The sequence below is a fragment of the Spermophilus citellus genome (assembly GCF_964194105.1).
Source record: "Spermophilus citellus genome assembly, chromosome: 3".
Lineage (NCBI taxonomy): Eukaryota > Metazoa > Chordata > Mammalia > Rodentia > Sciuridae > Spermophilus > Spermophilus citellus.
Genome location: NC_138184.1, coordinates 105,016,339 through 105,025,698, shown reverse-complemented (window position 1 = coordinate 105,025,698; position 9,360 = coordinate 105,016,339). Strand labels below are relative to the sequence as shown.

The 9,360-nt window shown below is 41.0% G+C and overlaps 1 gene segment (V, D, J or C); it reads left to right on the top strand.

Annotated features, from left to right (window-relative positions):
* The first annotated feature begins 1,576 nt into the window (after positions 1-1,576).
* Positions 1,577-2,005, top strand: LOC308643378 (immunoglobulin lambda constant 3-like). The segment is given in 1 exon: positions 1,577-2,005.
* The last annotated feature ends 7,355 nt before the right edge of the window (positions 2,006-9,360 follow it).

Below are 9,360 nucleotides of genomic sequence, written 5' to 3'. Positions count from 1 at the left end.
GGCAATGCATGCCTGGGACAGGGGGATGAGTGTCTGGAGAACCAGTCAACAACCTGAATTATGCCAAGGACACAACCCCACCCATCAAGCCCAATAGGTTTCCATTCTTGCCCAACCCTTAGGGAGCAGACCCCAGGTGTTGACCTATGGGTTTTAGTCCAAGCCTCAATCACTGTGGTATGTCTTTGGTGGTGAGACCTGTCTTACTATTCTAGATAAGTGGTTCTTCTGACTTTTCTCAATCTGTTCCATATCCTCTGGTCTTGGGAAAGTCTATTTTCTCTCTCTTATGGACAGACAACTTACATTTTTCCATGGGGTATAGGGGAGGTTGGTGGTCATGTGGTAGCCAGGAGTAAGGGTCCCAACAGCAGAAGCAGCCACCTTCAGGTTCCAACAGTGGGATATGGCCTTATCTTGGAGGCCTGGGTTGGAGACAGGGACAGGGTCCCTTTCCCTCCTCTGGGGATGATGACCAAGGGGAGACCAGGAGCCAGGTTTAATTAGGGGCCACTAGGCCTTAGTGAGAGTTCACAAGCCTCCAGAATCTAGGCTGAGGGCTGGATGTTCATCCAGCTTGGGAAGGCTTCACAGAACATCCAGGGCCAAGACTGGAGTTGGGAACCTAGTCCCTGGGCACTCAAAAGTTTACCACAAATAGAAACCAACAGAAGACAGAGTGAGAGATCTGGCTCGCTCTAAGATGCACCGGTCTAGTCCTCTAACGGGCCATGAGGGTAGAAGGCTTCAGAGCCAGATTAGACTGGCAAAGTGACCAGAGTTCAGCCCTCCCAGGGTAGTGCTCAGAAAGAAGTAAAGATTCCTCTGTCCTTGGAGCCCCTTAACCCTGGGGATTGAGACCTTGATTGTTCATACTTCGGAGTCCTGCCTTCCTCAAAGTACATGTTAAATTCAGAATATGATAAATGAGAAATAAAATGGAAAGCTCACAGAACTACTTGGATGCTAGGTGAATTCTAGAGTCATCAGGGAGTGTGAGGATGGGTGAGGGCTTCTGTACCATAGTCTGGGTCAGGGAGAAGTTGCAAGAACACAGCAGAGGCAAAGGGCCTTGTAATGAGGAGGTGGCAGACTTAGAGGAGCCCTGACTTTTCTGGGTAGAGCACAACTCCTTTCCAAAAGAGCTTAGAGTACCAGGCTGGAGCAGAACCTGATGTTGAGGAGGACAAGAAGTTTCAGGAACCCTGTGAACAGAATACCAGCTCAAGGCTTTCTCACACAGAACAGAACCTTCCTTCCATCCTGGATGGATCAAGAGCACTCATCACTTCACAGAGGTGGTTCTGGACACTAGAAGAATAAAAAGAGGTAGAAATATGGACTGTGGAGGGGCCTTAGGAGGTCAGGGGCAAATTCCAAACTCGGACTTCAGACCAGGGAAGAGGGAGCACAACATACCCTGGTGACAACTGGTAAACTAAGGCTACAAAGAGGAGGGACACAGACTATTTGGTAAAGGTAACTTGGAAAGTGTTGTCTGTTCTCCAGGTGGCTTAAGTTCACAAGGAAGGAAAGAAAAGGGAAGGAGAGTCCTTGAGGGGAGAAGAAAACCAAGATGAAAATGATTGCAGAAGCTTTGCGGGCATCACCAACACCTGGGCTGTCCTCTGCTCTCCCACAGCACTTCTATTTCCACACAGGTAACCCCAAGGCTTCTCCTTTGATCACTATATTTCCACCCTCCTCTGAGGACCTACAGAACAGCAAGGCCACACTAGTGTCTGATCAATGGCTTCTACCTGGTGCTGTGACTGTGACCTGGAAGGCAGATAGTACCACAATCACCAAGGGTATCAAGACTACCCAGCCCTCTAAACAGACCAACAACATGTACATGGCCAACAGATACCTGACCATCACACCAGACAAAGGAAATCTCACAAAAGCTTTAGCTGCCAGGTCTCACATGAAGGAAACACCATGGAGAAGAGTGTGTCCCCTGCAGGATGTTCTTAACCTTTTGTCCCTCACCCCACCATCATGATCCTGGAAGTGAAGGACCCTGGTGAGGGACCCCTCCTTTTCCTAGTCTTCCCACTAAGCCCTTCTCTCTGAACCCACTGACTGCTCAATAAAATATCCCATTGTGAATCACAAATCATGCTCTATCTTATTTGTTCTTATCTTTACTTCAGTTGCAATGGCTTCAGAGTTCTCAGTCTAGGGTGAAGGGAATCCTAGCACCCAGTAGGAAAATTAGGGCCATTTGGATCTTCTCTTGGAGAATAACCCCAGGAAATACTTTCCTCAACCAAATACCCATTTTCCTAACTGTCTACTGTATTCCTGAGCCCTCAACACACAAGATCACACCAGGTTGATCTCACATATTCCTCATTCATAAATCTCATCAATAAAGACCTAATCATGTATCATTTCACATTTTTAATGTGCCACTAGTAACTGGTTGTCTTTAGGCAAAAAAGTCATTGCTCAGGATCCTGGATTCCCTAAACCCTGGGGCTTGGTGCCTTCCTGATTCATGCATCAGACTCCTGCCTCCCTCAAAGGGAATGCATGTATGATTAACTCAGGTGATGAGAAATGAGAAAGCAAATGAAAGGTTCAGAGAACAATTTGGCTGCTAGGTAAAATCAACAGTCATCAAGGGCTGGGGCTGTAGTTCAGGGGCAGAGCACATGCCTTACATGTCCAAGGCACTAGGTTCTATCCTCAGCACCACATAAATATATACAAATAAAATAAAGGCATGTTGTCCATCTACAACTATAGTTTTTTAAAGAGTCATCAGAGGGTGTAAGGGTAGGTAAGGGCTGCTGTGCCTCACAGTCTGGGAGTGAGGAGCAGTCCCAAGAACACAACAGAGCCAAAGGCTCTGTGAGATGCCATCTCCTTCTCATACCATATACCAAACCCACCATAGACTTGGTGAGTTAGTTCCCTGTGCTGGTGTGGACTGTGAGCAGAAATTTTATCCCTGCAGAATTACCTTGCCTACATGGAAGGGACATAGGCCTGGTTAAAAGAATGGCATTGGCCATAATGTGAAATTATGAAAAATAAAGGGGATTCCAGAAGCTCAGCTATAAGCTAGAAGTAGAAATATGACAGAGAGGGGGCCTATGAGCAGCTGGGGCACAGAGGACTAATAGAGACAGCTAGGGATGCATATTTAGACCCTTGAGCCAAGCTAATGGTCTTAGCAGAAACAATGTTTGAATTTTCCATTTCCTATGAGGAACTATTTTGGGAGACTATTGACCAAGTGAGTTTTCCATAGTTTGTCATCACCAGCGAATCATGGAAGGCTTAAAAAATGAAGTCTACATGTGCATTTCTCAGCCTTTCACATTGTATGTTAGCTAAATAAAGATATAACTTCTGCAGTAGGAAAAACAGCTAATATAATGAAACAGTATTTTCCACATTGTGTTGACCTGCTTCTCCACTCTTGGGAGTTCTATAGTACTCTCAGAGAGACTCATATTTCATGAAGATAGTTAGGGGAACATAGGGTAAAGTAAAAACATACAGGAATGACCACTGTATGATCCAATGAATGTGAAATCGAGATTAAGGTTGACAATATCATGGGGTTGGAATGAAACCCTGAAAGATTGGACCATAAGCTTCCAGGTGAAGAATATTTATGGTTACTTGATGGCTAGAGTTGTTTGATGGTCAACCTGTAAAATGAGAAAATTGAAACAGTTGAAAAAGATATGAAAGAAATTAGGCAAGTGAGAAAATGCACCAAATTGGGCACAGAACCAGAATTCATTGATTTCCCAAGGAAGATGTGTTAGAGATCAATTAAAGACAAGAATTGGGTAAAGGTAAGAATATATTAGGGCAGGATGAATGTATCAAAATAGCTTCAAGTAAGATCTGGTTTTCAGGGTGACTCAAAGACCCCAGATTCTCCATCCCATAAGGCCCGTACCCTTCCTCTCTCATATGGCTCAATCATGAGCATCTCCAGCCCAAAATCAGAGACACACTCTCAGGGGCCATGACAATGGGTTAGGTAACCTAAATATGCATACTTGGCTGTCTCTATTAGTCCTCTGTGCCCCAGCTTCTCATAGACCCCCCTCTTTGAGTGTCCACCTCATTAAGACTATGGTAAATGTCCTCACCAGAGCTGCCAAATCAAGGATAGTACTTGCAAATACAAGAAGTTCTGGAGTCACAATGGGACAGAAAAGGGGTCCTCCTTGACCTTGATTATGGACACACCTGACCACAAACCTCAGCTTTAACATGCCTCAGCATGTTAAAGTGACTCCAAGGTATGGATATAGAAGCTGAGACTATACAATGGCCTATAAATGGCCTCAGTGGACACAGTGGCAGGATCCACTCCATCCCAATTCACTCCCGCAAGAATAACCTCCTCTTCATTTTAAAAATTGTTTTTTTATGATTACAATTTTCAATACAAAAAGAAAACAGGAATAACAATGACCCCAATGGTCTCATCAACCACCTATCAAAATTATCAATTCACAGATGATTTTGATCCACCCACAACAGAATAACATCACCCTTATATGATATTTTGACATAAATGCCAGACATCTTGTTTTTCATCTGCAAATATTCTACTCTGTTCTGAAACAATGAGACATAACTAAAATATGTCTATCCAACATAAGCAGAAATTATCAATGATATCTTAATATCAATGTACAATCAGGAACTCATCAAATCTCTCCCAAATATCATATATATATTTACTTCTTTCTGAGTATAGTGCATTTGTTATTTGTGGTTGTTCCTCTGTGTGTAGGAACCTGAAATGAGAGTTGAAATGGTGGTTTCTGCATGTGATCTTGACCTGTCATTATCTGTCATAGGTCTGACATCCCTCTGGTGGCTTCAGGACAGGCAGGACCTAATAGGAGCTGAGCTATTAGTTCTGGTACTTTTCCAAATTGCCAAACAGCCCATGGGTGCCTGGAGTTGTCACTGAGTACTTCTATTTCTTCCTTTCCCAAAAAATGCTTCTTCCATGGAGAACATGAAAGGATATAGTTGACATTTTGGTGAGATCTTTTCTTAGGGTGGTTGCTCCTGAGAAGGGCATCATGTACTGATCATCTTTCAGCAAAGGTAACTTCCCTTCATGCAGGTTTCCCAGTTCCATCAGTAGATGCAGCCAGCACAGATGCAGCTGGTTGGTGAGGGTCAGGGCAAGGCAGAAAGGGATTTTTGCACAAGTCTGTGTCATAGTGTAGAGTGTTTGGCAGAGGGACCAAAATTGAACATCCTAGGTGAGTGACTATTTGTTCTCTTGCTTGGGGAAAATTTTCTGCTTGTTTTACTTTTTCTGTGTCTTGTCTCTGTTCTGAGACAAGCAGTCTCTCTAGATTTTATTTCTGGAACACTGAATTCTTCCCTTTCTGTTCAGATACTTGTGATTATCTCAGTGGTTTGTAGGCAGCTGATCAATCTCTGATTCCAGAGGCAGGAGACTGCACAGAATGAACTACTAAGATTTCATTTTCTGTCTGCCTGTCTGTCTGTCTTGACCCTATCATCTCATACCATAAGAAGTACTATGATCTGTTGGCCCTTGTTGGGCACTTTTCTGTCTAATTATTTTGTGAGGGGATTAACTTGAGGCCCAATATAAGGGGAAGAAGAAATAAAAGACATAGTGGGAATGATAAAGGGTGAACTTAAAAAGACTTAGGACACTAAGAACTAAGAGTGGGGAACAACACATCATAATTCAGCCCAGGTATCCTGGACCATAAACTCAGGATCAAAGTTCAGGAAAGGAGTAAGTGGTACAAGGGATTCCAAGTCTTCAAGTATGGCCAGAGCCATATCCCAGACACACATTGGCTTTAGGGAAATTTAGGAGGAAGAAAAGAAGAGGAGGCTTTGGATAACCTATAGGCAGGAGAAGAGTGACTGAAGATGAGAGTGGTGGAGATGAGTCTCCACAGGGCACATGCTACAGAAGCACAGGCTCCTGAGTTTACACATGGACAGGTCCCAATACAGGAAACTTACAGATATGACCTGTAAACAAGGATTCTGGACTGACTCTGCAAAAAGAGGGGGGCCAAGAAAGACAGACAGACTTTGAGGAACAAAGACCCTTACCCATGGCAGAGACTCAAGAAGAGACATGTTGGGGAGGTGTTTATTTATTCACACATGATATTGGCATTAGGAATGGTTCATTTTTCTAAATTTAGAAAAACATTTTCAATAACCAGGTCAAATAGAAAAATAGAAAAAGCAAATTTATGAATTGAGTGATTAAAATAATATTACCAAATACTTAAATCTCATGAGAGAAGATTCAGTGTCAGAGATGAAAAAAATCAAGAGGAAAATATATTCAGTAAATGTTAACTGCCTTTGAAGACACAGCCTTGAAAATATCACTGACAACATACCTTCCCTGCAGCAGTTTAGATTTCCCATGGCCGTCCAGGAATTCAAAACCTCACTACTCTTCTCCAACTCTAATCCCAACTCACTCACCCCATCAACTGAGTGGAAATGGAAAGTAAGATGTGCATCCCACATTTCCATGGTGACTAGTCAACATGGAACTTTCATTATGAGCACATGCCACATTCTGAGCTGCTACTGTTCTCTTAGTAAGTGTATTTTCATGTCCAAGTGTGTTGTTGGAGAGTGTGTTTATTGCTTCAAGAACTGAAACCTAGACCCACACATTAATATTCTCTGTTTATTAAAATATGTTAAATCAGGAAAAGGGAATTTGCTCTTCAAATAATTTCATTGATCATAAATCATGAGGTGAAAGGGAGGCATAGCTATAATTTTGAGAATCAAAAGAGATTCCATTCCTGGTTTGTAATGCCAAACCTACAGATGTCTCAATCTTTCTGAATCTCCAGACATTTGTAAATAGAAAGATTTAAAACTTTTTTTATTCAGAATAAAAATATATGCAAAACATTATATTTTAATAATTGGAGAGATTTTGGGGGGGATTTCAAGATTACATCCCCCTTATTTGAAATTTGAAAACATAACTATTTAGGATTTAATCTAGTCATTTGAATTAATCTTCCTCTTTCATTAATTCTGCTGATGAATCCATTCTTTTGCTTATCATCTGACCCTATCATCTCATACCACAAGAATTCATGCTTGAAGATGCCCATGATGAGGTCTAAACAAACAAGCTATGTAATACCTCCACATTGTAAAAGCTATCTATGCTAAGCCCAAGGCCAACATCATTCTAAATGAGAAAAACTGAAAGCATTTACTCTAATAACTCAAGCAAGACAGTAATGCCCTCTTTCACCAATTCTATTCAACATAGTCCTTAAACTCTAGTCAGCAATAAGAGATGAAAGAAATTAAAGGAATATGAATAGAAAAAGAACTCAAATTATTACTATTTCCTGATGACATACTTCTTTTTTAATTTTTATTGCAAAACATTACAATGCTCTTGACATATCATAGTTCATACATTTGATTCAAGTGGATTATAAACTCCCATTTTTACCACATATACAGACTGCAAAACATTACAATGCTCTTGACATATCATAGTTCATACATTTGATTCAAGTGGATTATAAACTCCCATTTTTACCACATATACAGACTGCAAAACATTACAATGCTCTTGACATATCATAGTTCATACATTTGATTCAAGTGGATTATAAACTCCCATTTTTACCACATATACAGACTGCAGATTCACATTGGTTACACATCCACATTTATACATACTGCCATACTAGTGTCTGTTGTATTTTGCTGCCTTCCTATCCCCTTCCTATCCCCACTCCCCTCCACTCCCCTCCCATCTTCTCTCTCTACCCCATCTACTGTAATTCATTTCTCTCTCTTGTTTTTTCCCTTTCCCCTCACATCCTCTTATATGTAATTTTGTGTAATAATGTGGGTCTCCTTCCATTTCCATGCAATTCCCCTTCTCTCTACCTTTCCCTCCCACCTTTCATCCCTGTTTAATGGTAATCTTCTTCTCATGCTCTTCCTCCCTGTTCTATTTTGAGTTGCCCTCCTTATATCAAAGAAAACATTCATCATTTGTTTTTTTAGGGATTGGCTAGCTTCACTTAGCATAATCTGATCTAATGCCATCCATTTACCTGCAAATGTCATGATTTTGTTATTTTTTAGTGCTGAGTAATAATCCATTGTGTATAAATGCCACATTTTTTATCCATTCATCTATTGAAGGGCATCTAGGTTGGTTCCACAGTCTAGCTATTGTGAACTGTGCTGCTATAAACATGGAAGTAGCTGTATCCCTATAGTATGCTCTTTTTAGGTTTTGGGGGAATAGTCTGAGAAGGGGAATACCTGGGTCAAATGGTGGTCCCATTCCCAGCTTTCCAAGGAATCTCCATACTGCTTTCCAGATTGGCTGCACCAATTTGCAATCCCACCAGCAATGTATAAGTGTTCCTTTTTCCCCACATCCTCGCCAGCACTTGTTGTGGTTTGACTTTATAATGGCTGCCATTCTTACTGGAGTGAGATGGTATCTTAGCATGGTTTTAATTAGCATTTCTCTGATTGCTAGTGATGGTGACCATTTTTTGTGTATTTGTTGATTAATTGTATATCCTTCTCTGAGAAGTGTCTGTTCAGGTTCTTGGCCCTTTTGTTGATTGGGTTATTTGTTTTCTTATTGTTTAATTTTTTGAGTTCTTTGTATACTCTGGATATTAGGGCTCTATCTGAAGTGTGAGGAGTAAAATTTTGTTCCCAGAATGTAGGCTCCCTATTTACCTCTCCTATTGTTTAATCTTGCTGAGAAAAAAAAACTTTTTAGTTTGAGTATATCCCATTTGTTGATTCTTGATTTTAACTCTTGTGCTATAGGTGTCCTATTAAGGAATTTGGAGCCCGACCCCTCGAGATGGATATTAGAGCCAACTTTTTCTTTTATCAGACACAGAGTTTCTGGTTTTATACCAAGCTCCTTGATCCATTTTGAGTTAACTTTGGTGCATGGCGAGAGAAAGGGATTCAGTTTCATTTTGTTGAATATGGATTTCCAGTTTTCCCAGCACCATTTGTTGAAGATGCTATCCTTTCTCCATTGCATGCTTTTAGCAACTTTGCCAAATATAAAGTAGTTATAATTTTGTGGATTGGTCTCTGTGTCCTCTATACTGTACCATTGGTCCACCTGCCTGTTTTGGTACCAGTACCATGCTGTTTTTGTTACTATTGCTCTGTAGTATAGTTTAAAGTCTGGTATTGCTATACCCCCTGTTTCACTCTTACTGCTTAGTATTGCTTTTGCTATTCTGGGTCTTTTATTTTTCCATATGAATTTCATGATTGCTTTATCTATTTCTACAAGAAATGCCATTGGGATTTTGATTGGCA